The 22,145-nt window shown below is 48.8% G+C and overlaps 1 long non-coding RNA gene across 1 annotated transcript in view; it reads left to right on the plus strand.

Moving 5' to 3' along the window:
- The first annotated feature begins 11,796 nt into the window (after window positions 1-11,796).
- Window positions 11,797-22,145, plus strand: part of LOC138566001 (uncharacterized) — a 116,907-nt gene continuing 106,558 nt past the window's right edge. The window contains exon 1 of the long non-coding RNA XR_011301772.1: window positions 11,797-12,149. This is a non-coding gene — a long non-coding RNA (uncharacterized lncRNA). The remainder of the gene's footprint in view (window positions 12,150-22,145) is intronic.

A 22,145-nucleotide genomic window follows, 5' to 3' on the forward strand; every position in this document is an offset into this window, starting at 1 on the left:
AGCCGCACTCCGAAAACGGATTGTCTCGGGGGCAGGCGGATGTAGATAACAGTTAAATCGTTCAGAAGTTAACACTGGGTCGACAGATGCTTCAGTTGTGGGTGGAGTATAGGGAGGGGGGAGTTGGGGGTGTTACATTTATTCAATGTTCATCATACAGAGGCATGACGAGTACGATATACGGACCAGATATCCTAGTATTGCTATATGTGCATCCAAGAAAATACAATTGTGTAAGCAGATCCAGCACTGACAATGGCAGCTGAGTATACTTCGACCCAAAGCAAGCTTAAACTCCTGGCATGGAATGTGAACGGACTGGGTGCCAGCATTAAAAGGCGGCTAGTCCTGCAACATCTAAATAGACATTCCCCGGATATAGTCATGCTGACCGAAACACATCTAGCCGGAAACATATGCAAATTCTTCCAAAGATCAAACTACCGCACTGCGGTACACGCAGGCTTCTCTATGGGAGCGAGAGGAGTCCTCATACTAATCCACAAGAGACTTCCGCTGGTGATCACGAACGTTCTTCAGGACAGAGGAGGCCGATATGCATACATTCAAGCAACACTATGGAACCAAACACTGGCACTCATGGCAGTGTACTCCCCACCAGCCCTCCTCAACGATCTGCTAAATGAAATTACCCCCATACTAGCAACGAGGAATGTAGACACAATGGTGATAGGAGGCGACTTTAATGAGGTCATGGACTATACGCTTGATCGCACGCACCTGAGAGCCAGAAACCCCGCCACTACGACTAAACTGGCCTCCTTTGTGTCGGCAATGGGCCTCTGCGACGCGTGGAGAGTTCTTCATGCTCAGACTCGACAATACTCCTTCCACTCGGGGGCCCACGCCTCGATGTCTAGGATAGATTATTTCTTCCTCCCACACCAAAGTAGTCACCAAATAAGCAATGCATCCTTCCTTCCCCGAGGAATCTCTGACCATTCTCCACTGCTACTAGAACTGGAAACAGCTAGACCACGACCGCCCCCCTTATGGCGTTTTAATTCCTACTACTTAGGATTCCCTGAATTTCAGGAGATGATAGAGACCGCTACCTCCGATTATTTTGACCTTAATACAAATTCGACTGATAACCCCAATACACTGTGGGAGGCGTACAAGCCAGTTCTGCGCGGAGTAATCATATCATGGACGTCCCATAAGAAGAGAATGCATCGCGAAAAAATCATGGAAGCTGAAACTGAAGTCATGTCCAAGGAACTGGAACACATTGCCAGTGACACCCCGGAGTCGAATAGAGCCTTACTAATAGCACAGAAGAAGCTGCATAACCTATCCTTAGACTGTGCCAAGAAAGCACACGCTGCAATGAAGGCACGTGTATATGAAACGGGAGACAAAGCAGGTAAACTGCTTGCGTGGCTGGAAAAACGAGACGAGGGACAATTGAAGGTGAAATGCATCAGAACCCTAAACGCAAACCTAGCCCACGTCGATGCAGACATCGCTGACCGCTTTGCTGAGTTCTATGAGAACCTCTACAAACCCCCCACCAATACTATAGACAGTACCATACTAACAGATATTGTCCTCCCAACACTCACCACAGACCAGATCACCGCTCTAGACAGCAAAATTACTACCACTGAGATATCAACTGCCATTGGGCAACTCCAGGCCGGTAAAACCCCAGGCCCGAACGGGTTCCCAATAGACTTCTGGAAAAAACTACACCACCTGGACATACCCGTACACTTGCTCAACGTGTTTGAGCACTCCCTAAATCAAGGGGAGCTCCCACCTGATCTCCGCAAAGCCACCATTATAGTAATTCCCAAAAAAGGTAAACCCCCTGAAGAATGCACATCCTATCGACCTATATCCCTCATTAACAGCGAAGCCAAGATACTGGCCAAGGTTCTTGCTAATAGACTACAACTAGTCATCACGTCCCTGATCCACCCGGACCAATGTGGCTTTATGCCCCAGAGGTCGACCAGAATGAATATTCGCAGACTGCATCTGGCACTAGAGAGAGCCCCGGCCCTGCAGCAATCACTGGCTCTGTTGGCCATAGACTTCGAGAAAGCATTTGACTCTGTTCACTGGGAGGCGCTATGGGCCATAATGCGCAGGATGCACTTCGGAGAACCGTTCATAAAATGGGTACAACTACTATACAATAACCCGGTAGCCGAGGTTAAAGTAAATGGGTGGCCGTCACGTACCATCCGATTAGGGAAGGGAACCCGGCAAGGTTGCCCACTCTCGGCAATGGTGTTTGCGCTGGTAATAGAGCCACTGGCAGTCCTCCTGAGGGATACTACCACATGGACTGGCTTTAGATGGGGCCCGAACTGCGAAGATAGAGTATCCCTCTATGCGGACGATCTCCTAGTGTACCTGGGTGACCCAGCATCTTCATGCCCTGTGGTCACGCAAATCCTAATTGAGTATGGATCCTTTAGCGGACTCAAAGTAAACTGGCCCAAATCCGTGCTGTTCCCAGTTAAAGGGATAGACTGCATCCCAACGTCGGGTTCCCCATACAGAGTTGAAACCAATCAGTTCCGATACCTAGGTATCCAAATTACCAACGAGCTTAATAGCTACGTAAAACAAAATCTATACCCACTTATCAAAAGATATGAGCAGGACGTAGCCCACTGGCAAGTACTGCCACTGACACTGTTAGGCAGAGCAGCACTCTTTAAGATGCTGACCTTGCCCCGTTTTCTATACATTCTCCAGAATGCCCCCCTCCATATCCCAGCTGTGGAATTCCACAGTATAAATAGCACAACACGTACACTCCTATGGGGTGGGAAACGCCCGAGAATTGCCCTCCAAACTCTCCAACGCTCAGTCTGGGAGGGGGGAATAGGACTCCCGAACATCCAGATCTATTATTGGGCAGCTCAGATGGCAACAGTCAATGATATCCTACATGGAGACCCGACCATCCCACACATAAGAGCCGAACTAGCGGCAAGACACGGTATGTCCCCACTTGAAAGCCTCTACTGTAAACAGACCCGCCCATCTGAACGCACGATAGCAGCACACACCGCCTTGGTGTGGAAAGAAATACATAAACACTTAGGTTGGGATAACAAAATCACCCCAGTCCAACCCATATGGTACAATGCTCACCTCCCGAATCTTGCCAACCTCCCGAAATGGCCAACCTGGGCTGCAGCTAACATACAGACGATTCAGCAGATAGTAGTGAACGACCAGCTGATACAGTTCCCTGAGCTCGTTGCAACACATGGCTTGTCGGAGACTGAACAGTACCACCACGGACAGCTACAGCATGCACTTAGCGTACACAGAGCCCAACTCGTGGACATGCCAGAATGCTCACCTATAGAAAGGAACATAGTAATCGATAAGGTAAACAACAAGGTCACATCTACCATGTACAATGCCATCTCCTCATTTGGCACGAAAGAGCTGCTGACCCTGAAGACGAAATGGGAGAATGATATTGGCCCCATATTACCCGAAGACTGGATTGAAATCCTGATGTATCCTAGAGAATGTGCAATCTCGGCACGAATCCGGCTGGTGCAATTTAAGATACTACATAGGATATACTATCCCCGAATAACCCTGTACAATTGGGGCAAATCGACCGACCCCAAATGCCTACGCTGCAAACAAGAAGAAGGATCCTTCTACCACATCCTTTGGCAGTGTTCACGCATACAACGCTTTTGGCATAAATGTAGCGCGAGGCTTTCTAGGGTCATTAGCCGACCAGTTCCGACGGATCCCAAACTCCTGCTCCTGGGCATTGCAGACACTCTTGAACTGTCACGATTCGAGAAGCTACTTGTTTCAACCTCCTCGGGAATTGCGAAAAGGAACATTGCACAACTGTGGGGTTCAGAAAACACCCCGAAATACGATCAGTGGACATCGGATGTGGATGCAGTCATCTTAATGGAACGCCGAGTCTACCAAGCTAGAGGCTGCCCGGGCAAAGCAGATAAGATTTGGGGAAGATGGGAACAGACATTATAAATTTGTTGCAATATTGGCAGAATGTATTGGCACACAGTCCTACAGAGACTATATCTGCTAACATCATTCTTTGGGATGCTCGTACATCATAATCATCCATAAACTGCCTGCTGCCTTAACTACTCATATACTTCACATCACGTGTTTCGTTGCGATTGCATATATTATAAGTACACCCATCCGTCCTGCTCTGCCAACTGTATGTAAAGACTTATGGTTTTGTTTGTAATTTGTTGTTTATTGCACAAAAAGTAATAAAAATTTGTAATTAAAAAAAAAAAATTATTTAACCACATTCTGACATAACTGCAAAAATTGGAGTCCTTATTTCAAATAATCACACTATTTGGAAAGATGATACCCTTGCAATGGGACAGATTTCATGAGTAGGAAGACAATAGTGTACACTCGTGCTTCTCTGTCAGTGGACCCCAAAGCCGTCACCCAGAATTTCACTATTGGTGCACTGGCCCTCCCACAGTCCTATATCACTTGAATTGACAGGCAAATATATATTCTATGCAGCCAGTCAGTGGTACACTAACTGTGGCAGAGTCAGCATTAACTTTCTCCCCTATTGTTGCCACTTACAGAAGTTGCTTGGACATGCAGAGTACTACCCCACAGGAGAATGAGTTAAATTCTTTGCTATGTCCAATTATGCTATTTTATTGCATCAGGTATAGCATACCTGCTGCCATTTTCTCACTGTCTAAGAGCTTCAGGATCTACAAGCAGTGGGGTTGGAGACCGATGCAGTAGCGGGGCACCAGAACAACATTGCATTGTTACAATGTTGATGTGTTCAGGTCTGAGGATGCAGTGCATGTTTTAGATATGTTGTGAGCTGTCTGGAGCAATAGTTAATGTGAACTCCAGGTTACTAAAGTACTTGTTTGTGTGGTTGTCTGTGGGTCTGCCAGAGTGTTGCTTAAGGAGTGTGGGGAGCTGTGTTGGTAGATCTGCGGTGGGTTAGTTGTGTGCTTAGGGAAATTTAGTGCATATAGGTGCATCCAGATGGTGTATGTTGCATTTTGTAAGCAGCGTTTTTTTGGTGCACAAGCTGTGTGCTGCAACATATTTTCAGTTCAGGTGGAAGGTAGATTGATTTTGAAACAGCTGTTGTTACCATATCTTTGTCAAATCAATGGCAAACCTGATTGCATTGACACACCATGCAAGAGTGGGAATGTGAGGCTTTCAAGGTGCACTTTAAACAGAAACAGCAAACAGAAAATGGAAGCCTTTTGCTTCAGTTTGTTTTTGGCAGCGACTCACCAGGATCTCTTGGACCAATCAAGGGGCAGACTAGAGGAGCAGCTCCCTATGGAGCCAATGACCAGAGGAGAGTGACTCGCCAGAACAGGCAAGGAACAGAGGTGCGACAACCAGTGGGACACCTAACCACAGAGCTTTGCATTAACTGTAGTTTTACTTCAGTCCATTTTTAGCTTTGGCTGTTAGGTGGTACTTATAAGCCGGAAGTATTGCATTTAAATAAAGCTAGGAAGGAGAGGGCATATTTTGAGCGACACAGAATTAGCGGGTGGGGTTTAGTTATATACAACCCATTGACTGCCCAAGGCCATTTTGGTCCCCAGGGCCATTCCCACCCACTTCCGGCTTGTCCTCCCCCACCCAAATCACATCCTCCTGGGATGTCTTTGAGCTAGCTCTATCAAGCAGTAACATCATACTGTGGCCTGTCAGTGTTATTTCTAATTAGTACCCGGCACGTGCTGCGCACTGGGAATACAACGTGTGGATTGGCTCTTTTGCGAGCCATACCACACGGTATTCCTTTGTACGCCTGTGTGTCCTGTGCGTGCCGGGTACTCTTTCCTGGCGAGCGGCGTGGCAGCCCCTTAGCCAATGAAGAGGCTCAAAATGGGGCAATCCCCGCTCCGAGCCTCCCCATGGCTGGAGGCTGCCTCCATCCCCCGCCGGGGACTCAGGTAAGGCTTTTGCTTTTTTCCCCCTTTCCTCCCTCCTTTCATCTCCCTGCCCTCCCCACCCCACTTACCTTCTATCCCTTGGTCTCCAGCGTGGGGCGATGGAAGCCTCCAGCCGTGTGGAGACTTGGAGCGGCTGGAGGCTTCCATCGTCCCCCGCCGGAGACCGTGGTACGTTTTTTTTTTTTCCCCTTTGCCCTCCCTTCCGCCTTCCCAACCCCACTTGCCTTCTTTTTTCTTCTTGTCTTGGGAGCAAACGCGCTGGAAACACTTCTGTTCCCAGCGCGCCCGCTCCCGATGGCCGCCATGGAAAGGGAAATCGGACTACGTTTTCCCTTTCCCGGTGGCCATTTTGTTCACTTTTTTTCTTTCTGTTTCGTAACGCGGCACCGTTTCGAAACAGAAAAAAATGCCATTAGCACCCCGGTCTAACGGGCTGGGGTACTAATGGCTATAAGACCCTCGGCGGCAGGCCAATACCGCCCACGGTAATGCCCCCGGGGCTTCGTTAAGGTCCTCGCTACGCTCGAGCCTGTAACTACAGCCCCAGGGGCATTACCTGAGGCAGTATTGGCCCGTCGCCGCGGGTCTTATTGCCACAGTAGTTTGCTTGGAGGTATGAGTTAATGGCTTAATTGTAGTTACAGGTTTTATAAAAATGTCTTAAACAAGTTTGAGTACAACCACTTGATTTATATATGTTCCTTGCACGGAGGTCCTGTCTCATCAACAGTTTCGGCTTCTCTACAAGTATTAGAGAGGCACATGCTAGACACTCATGTGCCTAGATAATCACACCATGTTCCTTCCAGCTGTTGTATTCTATGGCCAGGTAGTCCCATTATGACAGTGCCTGACAAATGCCTATCCCATGCCTGCACAAAAGCCATATTTGCCAATGTTTGGATTCAGTTGAAGTGACTGCAGCCGATGATTACTGGCAAGTACTAAGTGTATTGAGTTTAAGGTACAGGTGTGGGCTTGCTTGTTTGCTTGTTTGCTCAATGACTGTTACTTTAGCATATAAGTATTCATTATGAGAAGAGATACAGCAATTCAAACTGAACATTAAATGGTTGACTGCCATATATGGATTCACTTCCTGTACTATTCATGTAGGAAAATTACAAGGTTACCTACTGACAATGTATCAGGCCATATGCAGTTCACATTTTATTTCCAATCAAAATATGTTTAAACTATATTTGTAATTGTGTGTTCCGGTGTAAATGATGAGTCACAGATAACACTATTAAACATGTTCTATGAAGATGAGTATCTTGTTTAATTTGCAGGCACAGCTCTATCAAAGACCTCCATTTATGAGTATGCTGTTTTTACATTTTTGTCAGGGACAAATATAGTGCCATTAGTGTATTATTCCAGCCAATGTGTAGTGTGGCAACAATGGAAAAAGAGACATTGAAAATTGCAAACTAAAGGTCAAGCTCCAAACTGTCTGGCCCTGTCCCTCCCCCAAAGATCCACCATCCCGGCGCACCTCACCACCCCACTCCCTCCTTTTTGGATGTAGCCAGAGTACCACTAGTTCCTTTTTCCACTTCCACCACTGGTTACACTACAGAACTAATTGTAAATGGTATGCGTTTTATCCAATTTTTAATAGTGTGCTGCAAAAGGCACCATTTAAACCCATTATCTAAAAACAAGTGTTGGGGGGGGGGGCGAATCCTCCATTCCCCTTCCCGCCTCCCCATCCAAGCGTCCCTTGCTGAGGTTCCCTTGTTATGCTCAGTTCTTATTTTTAAAAATTGACATGAAGTGTCCAGATATATTTTTAGTTTGGGCTATTAGGTGGCGCTTGACCCACCTACAAGCTGAAACTACTGCATTAGAGTGTAGATAGGGAGAAATGGCATATGAGGAGAGACACAGAGTTTGTAGGTGTTGTTTGGTTATTTACCCACCCATTGACTGCCCATAGCCATGCTAATCCTTGTGGCCATTCAGACCCAGTTCCTGCCCCTGCCAGCCAAAACAACTCCTCATGGGAACTCTATGACCTCACTTTAATCAAGCCTTACTATCAAACTTTGCATTCGAAGTGCCTGCCAGGGGTTTTTCAAAGCAGTCTTCTGACAGTTAATGTCTTAATTGGAGTTATAAACCTGCTACTGGTGTTATAAACATTTCTTAATCAGGGCTCCCTTCAGCCATTCGATTTAAAAGCACTATGCGTGTCCTTCACTGAAGTCTGATCTTTTCCTTGATTCAACTCTGGATGACGAATACTTTTTTAGCACTAAACGACAGTAATACTGAGTTGTTAATTGTGGGACCAGGGCCTAGATTGTGGAAACTGGATTCACAGTATTCACAGTTTATTATAGCTGATTGCCCAATTGTTGTTTCACCCCCAATTGTTGTTTCACCTCATGTAGAAGCTCTTGGTGTTTACTTTGATTCACAGTGTAGTAATGCAAGGAGGCTCATTGGGGTTTGGAACAGGTTTATTCACAGCAGAAACCCCGGACACAGCAGGCAGCTCCACCGGCCACTATCAACTGCCCCACAAAGAACTTGGAACTCTGGACGCACGTAAACAGCAGCACACTACGTCTACAGTTCCAGAACAACATTACAACACTTCTCCCCTTCTAGAAATTGCAACAAAGAATAGAAACCCAACAGAACACAAGAATGGATAATCTGCACACAAACACACCAGATACATACCCTACGCCCCCCCACGCATACACAACACACACACACTCACACCCACAGGACCAGGAGGAAGTTCAAATCACAGCACCATTGAACTTGGCAGGCATCCTCCTACTACGCACAGGATAGCTTTTACCACCAACAGCCCCTTCTTCGCCGCACATGGGAAACGGCTCATCCACAACCCCGTCATCACCCCTCACCGACCCAGTTTGCCTCTCACTGTCCACCACCAAGTCATCACCCCTCCCCGACCCAGTTCGCCTCTCGCTGACACCATCATCATGCCTCTCGCCCCCACACACAAACATGTCAGGGATATTTTCCTTGCCAGCCATGCTACACGGGCTCTCCACTCTCCCCTTCTCTACCAAAATGACTCGCCTCTTGCTCCACCTGGACCCGTCATCCAACTTCACATATCCCTGGCCCACCTTAATGACCAGACGAGGATCCATATATACACTGGCCCCCTTGGGCACATGTCAGGGATTCTTGATCTGCACATGGTCACCCACCGTCACAGACAAAGGTTTCCTACCTGCAAAAACCTGCCTGACCTTCTCCTGCCTCTGGCGGACCCATTCCAGCACCTCCTGCATATCCACACCAGAATGCACGCCACCACCCAAAGCAGGCACCCTCAATTTAGTACCGAGCTTCCTGCCCCGCATCAACTCAAACGGCGAACATCCTGTAACCAAGGAAGGCGTGCACCTATAAGCCTTGAGAGCCCCTGACAAAACACCTCTCCAACACAGATCATTCGCCACAGCTAATTGAACAGCACCCTTGACAAACCTATTCATCCTTTCTACCAATCCGTTTGCCGCAGGGTTGTACAATGCAGTCCTATAGTGGCGTATCCCCATATTCCTCATGAATTCTTGCATATGAGCAGATACAAACTGTATGTCGTTGTCTGTAACAATCCCTGCAGGCACGCCCTCTCTATCAAACACCTTGCTGAGAAATGCCACCACCTTCTCTGCCTTCACACTCTCTAAAGCAGATGCCTCCACCCATCCACAAGAACTACTATAAACCTAAGATCACCACCCAGAATGTGCATGGGCTCCATAATGTCAACCGCCACCTTTGACCACACCTCTCCAGGTACCTCAACCAGACTTACTGGCTGCGCCCTGGACGCCTTGCTCTTGTCGCTGATCGCACACGCGACACACTCCTTTACCACCACTTCCACATCACTGTCCATTCCGGGCCACCAGCACGACTCCCTCAACCTCCTTTTTGTTAGGGATCTACCCAAGTGCCCTTCATGGGAGAAATTCACAAGTCTGCACCTTAAAGACACTGGAGACACCAACCTCTGACCCCTGGTAACGCCCCACGGGCCCTCTGACAACTTATCCCACACATGACCATAACCACTGTCCAAGTCCTTATCTCTGCCACCGTCCTTCAGTGCATCTCTAATTTTCATCCAGAGGGGAGTGCAGTCAGCCGTCCGCGTAGCTGGGCTATCCTTGTTCGCCCCCGCCCGGCACACAAGGTGGGTCACTGGCCACTGCAACACCTCCACCGCCGTAGCCCTTCTGAGTCAATTAGATCCTTTCAACGCCGTCCTCACGGCCCCGCACGCATGGGTACATGCAAGGTCTGCTGTTTGAAGTCCTCATCGCCACTCTAGTAATGCAAGGAGGCTCCTTGGGGTTTGGAACAGGTTTATTCACAGCAGAAACCCCGGACCCAGCAGGCAGCTCCACCGGCCACTATCAACTGCCACACAAAGAACTTGGAACTCCGGACGCAAGTAAAGAGCACCACACTACGTCCAGAGTTACAGAACAACATTACAACACACAGCTATCATTTAACAAACATGTCCATCAGCTCTGCTCGTCTTCTGCCTATATCTCCTGTCTAGTGAGACAAATTCGCCCATCCCTGTCTAAGGATAATAAAGCACATTTGGCCCCTGTGCTTATTAACTCTAGGCTAGGTTATTGTAATAGCCTACTGGCCGGCTCTGCTAAATCCAATCTGAATACATTACAAATAGCTCAGAATGGGGCAGTCGGGGCTGTGTGTTGTCTTGCCTGACGGTGGCCAGATGGTCCTTACACTGGCTACCAGTAAAACACAGGATCTCACATAACGTGCTCACGCTGGCCCGGCAAGCTCTGTCCGGTGGCCATGCAATAGAACCTTGGGATCAGATGAAGGCAAGCTGCCCTTTCAGCCTTGCTTCAAACTGGTGAAGTTTGGTGGTCTCGGCTTTGATGTTTTGCTCACCAAGTGCATGGAGCGATCTCCCACCAACCTTCCGGGATGTTGCTTGCCCCACTACTTTAAAAAAGCCATTAACACGGTTTTCTTTAATGAGGCTCCCTTTTTAGATTTGCCAGTTTAGTATTTGTGTCTCTGTATCTGTTTATTTCTGTCTTTGTTTGTGTCCTGAGGACTGTGGCGCTATATGAGAAACAAAACAAAACTAAACTAAACTAAAGCAAGCATTGGCAAAGCCAACAGGTTTGGCATGTGTATACGTATTACACATATGCCAGACACTGCTATTAGATGCCCAGGGACTCGCACCATTTTGCACCTACTGCCATCAATGGCCAGAACCATGACGGCAAAGCCTCGCACGTGGTTTTCCCATGCCTGCGCAAAAGCCCAAACTGTTGCATACATGCCAACCCTTCCGATTTAGGCGGTAGACTCCCGATTTTTCAGGGAAAAATACTGCTATTTTGCACGTTCTCCCACCTGAAATTGTACTTTTCCCAATGCATCCTATGGGGAAATTGTTCTCTCCCGGTTTCTCTGAAGAAATCTCCCTCCCAGGTGCCTTGGAATGTTGGCGCGATGTATGCTGTTGGCATTGCCAATGCTTGTTTCTGAAAGGTGTGAAGACTAGCGAGACTAACCCCTTCACTCCCCCGCTGCTTTCGTTTCTAGGAGCGCTAAAGGACTGCACGTGTGTCAGGTGCAGTAGTCATGGATCTTGCGTGTGTCACTAAGGTTGCCTTTTAACGGGGCATCGGATGTGTTCACGGAAATGCCCTCCGCTGTCGCGCGAAGCGAGAATGTCCTCCCTCAGCACTTGGCAGTGCCGCCATTTCTTGCCTTCCCCTGCCCCCTTGGCTCACGCTTTCCGTTCCGCAGCTCTGCGGTATGACAGATGTTTGATTTGCAGGCAGGCCTCAGAAACCCCGACTCTAGGCTTTTCATCACTGCTGAGACATCACAAAAGGGGGAGCCGCGTGGTCCCGTGGGATCCCATCCCTCACCCCCGTGATGAAGGAATAAATTCGCGCAGGCGACGGAAATGTCTCATTATTTCACAGAACAGATGAATTCCTTTTAAACCCAACTTGGCACCGGCTCGCCTCTCTTTCTGACAGAGCTGCCTGACACCGGCTGAACAAAGCGGGAATACATGGAGATAAATGCGCAAACACTGTGAGAGATGCGGCTCCCTGGCACAGCAAATCGAGAATCGCCCGCCGACGCTGCAGCCGGGAATGCCAGGTACGTAACTGTCCCCCCATCACAAGCCACAATTCAAGGGTGCCTTGCACCTCAGGCGCGTCCTCTCAGCCCCGTCCCCTCACGCGTTAACACCCTCCACTAAGAGGCTCTAAATCCGCCCCAATATTGATCCCCTTGGACTTGTCCCAGTTAAATGAATCATACAGGCTAACTGCAGGCCCAGCAACACAAAATACATGCAGCTTAGATTTGGGGGAGACAGAAAATTGTGGAGTCGAGTCAGGGAGTCTGGTTTGGCTTCAAGCGACCATGTATGATCCAAACTGGCAAAGACCCATGCATGGTGTCATGTCTCTCCACCCTTACAACACATACCACACACCTACCATTCCAATGTTGGCAGGTACTGCACAGTGATTTAAAATGGTTTGCCCAGGATCACACTTAAGAGGTGAAATCAGGATTGTATTTCTCACTTCATACAATTAACCATTTTCGTTCTCAGCAGTAGTTGGTGCAAATGTGTGTTACTGTTTGGGTCAAAGAGCTAAAATAGTGCTCGGTTTTACAAACATAACCTGAAACGTAAACAAATCACGTTTTTATGATAGTAGCCCTGATTTCCTCACCCTGAACGAAAACATAAGTGCCAGCAGAGGGGTAGCCAGGATTGTCTAACAGGGGGTGCCTGAAGCTAAGGTAGTTGGGCCCACGGCAGTGACGTTAACATCTGTAAATGCCCACAGAGCGCTGCATTTACAGATTTTGGCTGGGTATTGTCCGCTCAGGCTCTACCCTGTCTACGCCTCTGAGCACCAGAACCGTATATCAAATAATGTTATTCTAAAAAATATCCTCTGGTTTTCTTTAGTACTGATTTGCTACTTTACTCATAAGACTTAAAGGTGCACAACACTGCAAAAGAAAAGTGTGACTAGTCCACCTGCCTGTAATCATTGTTTGACACAGACAAGGAGCTTGCTATTATTCATGATTTGGAGAAAAAGGGAAGTTTCATAAACAAGCTAACATTTTAACACATGTAATGTAATGTCAAGTGGTCTTGCATAGTGCACCTCTGTCAAGCATGGCAAAACACTAGTTTGAAAAGGGTGGGGGTTTATTTTGTGAGGGTTTGCCTTGGTAAAAGGTGCAGCTTGGCTACTTAAATGGCTTTCTGGTACACATGTGGCCATAGAGTTGTCACGTAGAATAATCCATTGCCCACTCATCTCTGTGTGTCTGCTGCTGGGAGCTGAACAGTTTCCATTTAAATGTTCGGCTGCATAGAGAGAAATGCGCCCCGAAGGATGTGCAAGGCTCTAGTAGTGGTGCCTGCTCACGGGGCTGGGCATATCCTCGGCATCCTTGTGCCAGGTCTGGGCATCTAATGGCGATGGATTGCGGGCACCAAAGAGCAAGGCCTTGGTGCTGCCACTTGGGCTGATTATTTTCTGGTGTGAAGAGGAGGGAGCCCCTGTTTTAATCTTCAGTTGTTCATATATAATACGTGGTGTAGCAATAAGGCGTGTATTTATTTCATATATATAAATGTGATGTGAAATCAAAAAAGTTACTTATATTAAAGTCACCTACATACATTCGTACACAGGGGCTAAAGCAGTTGGTGAATTACTTACACCGGTGGTAGTTATTCGGCCCCGTTTCCTTGCAGGGTCACAAACATGGTCTTGCGAGGGTTTTTAAGCATCCAACCAACAGTCAACCATCCACACTTACATTTATAGACATAAACTAAACATGAAAAACAGTTGCACTTGGTGTGAACAACACAATATCTACAAGAGTTCATTCCATTTCTAGGAGACTGGATGAATCAAGTCAGCTCCTGTTCATCTAGGTTACCGTCTCAGCAAGCGCTAATGCTCAGGTACATTCTGCGCTATTACTCTGTAGCACGCGGCTTGAGAATGACTACAAAGCCTACGTCTCCAGAAAGTTCAAACAATGCTCGTACACTCAAAGAACCCCTAACCATGTGATAACAAGACTAGCTGACAGTTGCCCCGAGCCAGCCTGAGTCCTCCCGGCTCTCCCAACTCTAACTTATCTCCCCTACAGACATACATGTGGGCACATGCCTGCCATTTCCAAATCAGTCAGTATTAAGCATGCATTTTTATACACAAAGCAGAAGCGGCAACTCGTTTTTTTTTACACACACCTGAGAATGTATATAGCTCGATTGCAATACACCCTCATTGAGTGCAATGACGGCATTGAGAAACCTACATGTGGCAAGTGGCGGTGTCCTCTCTCTCCTACTCTCCCCTTCCTCCCTCTCCTCCCTGCTCTTCCTCTGGCCCTTCTTCAGCCACCGCTCCTCCCTCCTTCTCTGCCTTTCCCCTGCTCTCCCCAGACAAAGTTTCTAGACTAGTCCGATCTATGAAAGTCTCGTCAAAACAGGTTCATCCTTGTTCCTCCAAAACCATCAAGGACCACATTGACTCCATGGCTCCTGCTCTGGCTGACTTCTGCAACCACTCCATCACCACTGGAGTCTTCCCGTCCCCCCTGAAGCACTCCCTTGTGCACTCTTTTCTTAAGAAACCCTCTGCCGACACGTCCTGCCCAGCTAACTATCACCCAATCTTCATCACTCCTTTCCTGGACAAACTCCTGGAAAAGCTGGCCATCTCCCAGCCCAATCTTCACACAGATTCAGTTGGTTGTGTCCATGATCATCAGTCCGGCTTCAGAGCTGCCAGAAGCACGGAAACTGCTCTCCTGAACATCCTTGAAGACCTGCTGTCCAACCTTGATTCCAACACCCCCTGTGTCCTCACCTTACTTGATCTCTCTTCTGGGTTTGACACGGTTAACCATGCCATCCTGCTCAACCGTCTCCGTGATAACCTGTGTATCAGTGTATCACCGGTCAGGCCCTGGCGTGGCTGACCTCTTTCCTCTCTGATTGACCCTCCCAGGTTCAACTTGGGTCCTTCCTCTCCTCTATCTCTATCTCTACCTGTGGTGTCCCCCAGGGGTCTAACCTCTCTCCCTGCTTGGTCAACCAATACCTGGCACTTCTTGCCCACCGCATTGCCGCGCTCTGCCCCAACTTCCAGTGCTATGCGGATGACAATCAGCTCATTTTCAGGTTTCCTTCAGCCACCTCTTCTTCCTCTCTCATCTCTGACTGTCTGTCCGCCATCCAGGAGTGGTGTGCCGCCAATGATCTCTGTCTTAATGCCAGTAACACTGAGATTCTCCTCATCGGCACACCTGCTCCCTCCCTTCCTGTCACTCTCTGGCCGGTTTCTCTTGGCTCTCTTCATGCTCCCACCTGTGAGGCTAAAAACCTCGAGGTCATCTTCGACTCCACACTCTCCTTCTCTCCTCACATTCCTGAAGTCTCTAAGAAATCACACTACCAGCTGCACCTCCTCAGAGGTATTCTTCCTTTCCTCTCCTTCCCCCAGAAGATCACTGTCTCCGGTGCTCTGGTTCGCGCTAGGGTGGAGTATTGCAACAGCCTCTTTCTAAATCTGCCTGCTTCTACTCTCCGGCTTCTGCAACTCATCCAGAACAGGACTACAAGACTTGTCCTTTGCCTCAAGCCCAGGGATCGTATCTCTCCAGGACTGAAATCTCCGCACTGGCTCTCAGTGGCTGCAAGGATTAAGTTCAAAACCCTCTGCCTTGTTCACAAGCCCTTTAACTCTCTCGTCCTAAATATCTTACTTCTCGAGCTCTTCGCTCCTCTGCCTCCAACTACCTCAGGGTCAGTTGCTTCTCCAAGCAACGAGTTGGTGGTAGATCTCTTTCTTCGGCTGGGGCCTCCCTCTGGAACAGCCTTCCTGTCTCCCTGAAACTTGAGGAGAATCATCTCTGGTTCCGGAAGCACCTCAAAACCTTTCTCTTTGTTTCTGCTTTTTCTCCTCCTCTCCCCTGCTGACATCCTGGCTGAAACTAAAACTGCACTGGTTACCTGGCCACCCTCTGATCTCGGGCCCAGGTCCCCTCCCCCTCCAGTGGCACACCTGCACTGCCTTCCTGGCAACCCCCACACTTGGGGACTGTTTTCTGTATCCCTACAGCCCCACTACCAGCACTTGACACCTGATGTCTGCACTTACCCTTGCACTTGCCACCAGCTGGCCCTACTATTACTATTGTTTATTTATTCTATGATCCCATGTACTGCACTGTCCCCTCCTCTTCCCCCTCACACTTTCCCCTTCCCCTTCCCATGCACTTGCGCCATCTGAATGTCACCTGGCCTAGTAGGATCGTTGTGTGTCCTCCCTCTGTCCCCCCTCCCTTGCCTCGTTGCGCCTTGAAACACTTGTGTATAGGCACGTTATAAATGCCATATCATATCATACATGACTCATGTAACAGACCCTGTCTTGCATGAAAAGAGTCAAAGCTCCTAGACCCATTCCCTGATAATCGGCGACACTTTGTCTGGTGCAGGTATATGCGTCCTGCTGTGCCTCAGATGCCAGAAACCATGTTCCAAAAGAGACACACATCACGTCGCCCCCTCAGAGCGTATGTCCCTCTTCTAAAAGCCTCTGCGTCACATTTCCCGTTTCTGTCTTACACGCCTCACCCTCATCGGAGAAGGTCTGTTATTGCCCTCGGGGACTCTCCTAACCCCAGCCTGAAGCGTAGCCGAGGCCCCGTCCTTCCATGGGCGATGCCCCAGTGCGTGTCTGAGACACTTCCCCTGCCCGAGGGTCCTCTCTCCTATGAAGCCATCATGGGGCGCCATCTATCAGCCCGCAGCGGCCGCTCGGCTTCCTGCTGCAAGCCGATACATGCCTTTAATCTGCACAGGACCATCTACGCCCCCTGGAAAGAGCTCAGCCGCAGAGGGCAGCCCATTTCACTGCCAGCAGCATGGCGCTACAGCGGGACGCACACTGGCACAGCGACATGGGGCCGAGACCGGCAACAGGCACAAGGGCACAGACTATCAGTTGGACACGCAGGCCTATAGGCACGCTGCTGCAGTGCCTTGTTTGAATGTCTTTCTTATCCGCTGGCCACCCGTGCATGCAGCGGGATTGTTGTGCCTGCGGGTGAATGGCAGCTCGGGGGAAGGTTGGTTTATGCTTGGTGCGAATGTGCCGAGTGTCAGGCTGGCGAACACGAGGGTGACCGGAGGGTGGTCTCTCGTGTACTTCTCTGAAAAGTAGCCGTAACTGTACACAACGTTTCATGAACGTTTACAATGAGGCGGCTCACACAGCTGGTCTGTAACAAAGTACCAGCACGGTTCTTTGAGATCACACTCATCAATCAGCGATTGCTGATACAACGCGCGATGGCACGGACTGGCACACACGAAGGTGGCCTTCATAAACGTGTGCGTGTGCACACACGCAGGCACACGCTAACACTGACACCGGCAGACCGTCTCTATCGCCTGTCGGGAGGTGAGACCTCATTTAAGCGAGCAAATAAGCGCGCGGCGGCGAGATGGATGGGTTTTCTGCTCCTGCCGATTGCTTCATGTCCCCAGAGAACACAGCAGCTTGACCCGCAGTCTGTCTTCTGCAATTACAAGAACCGAGCACGCAAGGCACGCAAGGCACGCAATTCCATGGGCCGGAGGCGGCACACTGGCATGCAGTGGCACCATCGGGGCATGATCTGCATCATTTCAGGGGCTAGCCCTTTGGAGGTTCATTCGAAACCCCCAAATGCGTGAAGACTGAACACGTTTTATTCGATTGCTTATAGATATGCCCAAAAGAGGGGCTCAGCCCTCTTTTAAAGCCAAATGGACCACATGGATTGGTATAGACTAGGCCTACCTTAATGAAACAATCCTGGGTCCCCACCAACAATCTCCTGTATGGGTGCGGTCATAACCAGATTGTTTTGCAACAGAAAAGGTAAAGGGGTGAAAACATGTCTACTAAGTCCCACCCATCGTCCTGTCTGTTGTAGATCAAAGGGTCTTTCTGGTTAATTGGGCTCTCTGTGGCTCCTGATTAAAGCAGCAGGTCTCCCTTGAAGCTGCGGTAAGACCAGACTTTCTGACTCTGTCAATTCACATACTTGTATCTTCTGAAAGGGGTCTATCTGCGGGATGACTTTTGTAGACACGCAGTCCCAGACATAACATTTCACTGTCAATTGATACTGAGGGCGGGAGCTGGTATCAAGTTGACACAGTGCATATGAAAGGGTTTTGGGGTTTCCTGTCTCCTTTGGTAGCCTCGGCATGCAGGCCCCATGATCAGAATGTGAATGCTGCTACCAGCTACATGGCTCAAGAAAGGACAGGGCAGGTCCATGGATCCCTTGTTAGTTAATTAGGCTCGCTATGACAGGGAGGAGGTTTGGGCCTCCCCCTTCTGTGATTACATGGTGTATTCCCGGCTTTCATATCACAACGAAATATGAAAGGGGGGACTGCGCCTGTAGGCTCTGTCCACCCAGAGTACATGGGTCTATGCATAGCTTGGAGTGAGCATAGAAGAATGTGTGCAGTGTAGCCCCTCACATTTTTCGGAAGTTGATCTACCATCATTCAATTTCATTTAAAAGTTCAAAAAAGCTTAGGCGAGCACACCCCCACTGTGTGGATGGTCAAAGTTCTCATACCCCTTCACTATGGGGAGGATCTTTTTGCCATGCGTTGGGAGCATTCCCATCTGGCAAGGCTAGGAGCGTGAGCCCGGTAGGAACGAATGTTTGGCCGCCATGGCATAAAAAGAGCACAAATCCCCAGCTAATTTTCCCCAGGTGGATTTTCGGTGGCAGAAGGGTGAAAAAAAGGGGCATGATCAGCATTCCCACCCTCTAAGAGGCAGTCAAGGGCACCAGGCTGACAACCATGCGTCCTAGAAGAGCCGTTTAGGAGGGGCTGAAGTGTTGTGTGGTAGGATAGGGTACAAAGGTACTCCTCTTGGTATAGGTGCGTCGGGGTATTTGGCATTGCTGTGGCAATACCAGATGGGCCCCTTGGTTACACATACATGTCCAGCCCCAGTGTGGACTCTACTCATCACATGGAAGAGTCAGGCAGGACATTGACGCACATGTTTTGATCGCACGGGGGCTGACAGACAGTTCTTGTCAGCTCACATTTGTAAGGCAGCTCTTGTCAGATGGCATCCGAGAGGGCTCAAGGCTGGGTCAGCCAGGGCGTAAGTGGGGCGGCAGCTCCCACCCCCCTGGACGCAGCCTCCTGGCCGTTCCTGAAAGTGGTCACCACTTTAGTGATGTGGGCAAACAGGTGAGCAATGAAAGTGACTTTTGCGCAGTTGGCCCTCTCTTTCCAATAAATATGGTTGCGGCCTTATTTAACCCAACAGTGTGGCGTCTTTATTGCCTCGGAGTACATTTCCTTGTGTCCATTTTCTGAGTGTGCATTTTGTATTGTGTGTGTGTGTGCGTAAGTCTAAGAGGACGGGGGTGGCTGACCATGACGAGGTTGCCTTCCCTTCCTAATTAGTGCAACAGCTGCCAAGTGCCCCCTCGGCTTAAGCCGTCTCACAATGCTCTTCTGAGGGGATCACTTCGCTGCCACAACCTGGTGTGGACAAAAAAATAGAAGTCACCATAGCCCACGGCCGGACCCCTGCGGCCTTCTTGCAACAGCACTCTGGTCTCTGCTGGGTGTTGAACTCCTGCCACCGCCAGAGGGAGCCATAGACCCTCCATTCAGTTCACCACCCACCAGACACCAAGAAAAGAGGCAAGAGATCACTGCAAATGTGACACTAAGCCTTTTTGTCCTATGAGGGCTTTACAAACAACAAACCTTAGCAGCAGCATTTACAGAGCCAGAACGGTTGCAGAACGTGTGTTTCTAGGGGATTCGTTTTGAGGGTCTCCAAAAGACAGCCTGTATGGCCTAGGGCGAGGGTGGGTGGGCTACGACTGCAGACGTGTATGGGCTTGTGCGGCCCATTTCAAAATGGTTTTTGAAGGCCACCTGGTCATTAGCTGGATACATTATAGTGTAGAGGTTTCTTAATGCAAATTGCAATGGCCGAGTTCCCTGGTTTTATCATCGAGGTTGCATACCATGAGCCCCGTGTTGAACTTCAATAACCTCCAAGCAAATTCACTACTGTACACCAAAGAAATGATAGCCCCATCAACCCCCCAAACTCCCACTTTGTGGCTGCTTGTTTCAATTGATGCTCGGCCTGGCTGTTACTATGCTACACAAGTTGGTGGCCGAGATATTGAGGTGTAGGGTTCTGATTGTTTTAGTGTGTGTTGGGCAGGGCCTCAATGGCCATGTAACACTGAGATATTTGGAGGCCAGAAACAAAAACAAATATTGACAAAGCCCACCGTTTTGGCTTTTATGTAGACGGGAGAGGCGTTTGCCAGGCGCTGCCATGATGCTACTGCTTGGCAGTGAGAAGGCAGCAGCTGGCACGTTGTGTGAGTACCTGAGCACTTGATGGCAGTACCTGGCAAATGTTTATTTGATATCTATGAAAGAAACAAAGCCCTTGGCTTTGCCAATGCAAGAAATAGATGCTAAACACACATATTGCTTAAAAATCAAGTGGCCGAGTTTTCAAATGGATTTTTAGCATCAGCCCCGGGGTTGGAGTCTGAGAGGACGACCTATTATGGGGATCAATAAAGACAATGATGTCTAGCCAAACCCAGTCAAGGTAGAGTAGCGGATCAGTAAGGCTTGGACTTAGGAGGGTGTCAGAGTGGCATCAGGATACAATAACACACCCACACGCAGAACTCCAATAATTCCAGATAGACAGAAGATGTACACAGACATACAATCGTTTTTTAGGCCTTTAGAATACACACAAAGTAAATAACTGTTCAGTTAAGTATAAACACACAACTACTACCATATACATATATGCGTTCACTACAAGAGGTTAGGCTAACAGAACATCAACACATCACCGTTAGACACGGTTATGCAATAGTGAGCCAAGTGAAGAGCAGCACAGTAATTGAATGAACGGTGTGTGGTAAAGTAAGAAAATAGAGCAAACAGTAGCTTAGAACAGTAAAGACAGGTATGTAAATTAGGTACACCACCCACAGATAAACCTAAGAAAAGGTCCCCAGTTCTTAATACGCCCAATCCTGCTAAGAATTGGGGTCTAGATTCCAAAATCACAAGTTTCACAATATGTACTTTGCAAGAGGGTTTCCTATGTGTTATGCAAACAGGAGTTGACAAAGCCAACGTTTGTGAGTAAATGTTCCAAAAGATGCGTAAAAAGGTTAGCAATGTTTTTACAAGTTTCTCTCCAAATCCCACCACTTTATAAAAACTCAGGGGAAGATGCTTGACCAGACCACCGCCGATCTTGGTCAGGCATGGAAGAGTTAGCGTTAGGAATGTTTGGCCACAAAACCCTATGACGGGAAGGGAGGTAGAAATTGCTATAGAAACTCACCCACCTTACTCTGATTTCTTCAGCAACCACATTAGGGGTTCCTGAATCCACGGGGACCACTTTACCTCTGTGTTGTGTCTAGTCAAGGGAGGTCCAGGAGCTGTGGGTGCAGAGGTCACTCTCAGCTTTGGGATTGGGTCTGGCCAGCCTGCGGTTCTGGGCAAATGGGCCCCTTTGACACAACAGAAGAAAGACCTCCACTGAACAGGCAACCACAGGATACCTCCAGGACATGATGCAGATGGTTTGCAGGTGAAGTCACCATGGTCAGGTGGCGACAGCTGATTCTCATTGTGCAACCGATGGAGCAGACCCTACACAGCTTCTCTATGGTCAGGAAGCCTGAAACTGCAGAAGCAGGTGTCTTGTTGCACAAGTTGAAGATCCACAAAGTTCCAAGGATGCTCTCGGAAGAGCAATGGCTGCAGCAACGTATCCCCTGAGAGAGCAGGTCAGGCCACTGAAGGGTGCAGATACACTTCTGAAGGCTCAGCAGACATAGGTCTTCTATCATAGATTGGGACAGGTTGTTCCCACCAATCCAAGGGTCAAAGCAACAACGAGGGCCTTCTAGAGATCAGAAGAGAGGAGCAGGGCTTCACTGGGACTTGGCTGGAGGCAATGCTGGTCTGATGCAACGGTCGTCATAGGGTCT

The sequence above is a fragment of the Ambystoma mexicanum genome, chromosome 2p (assembly GCF_040938575.1).
Source record: "Ambystoma mexicanum isolate Mex_15411 chromosome 2p, UKY_AmexF1_1, whole genome shotgun sequence".
NCBI classification, from domain to species: Eukaryota; Metazoa; Chordata; class Amphibia; order Caudata; family Ambystomatidae; genus Ambystoma; species Ambystoma mexicanum.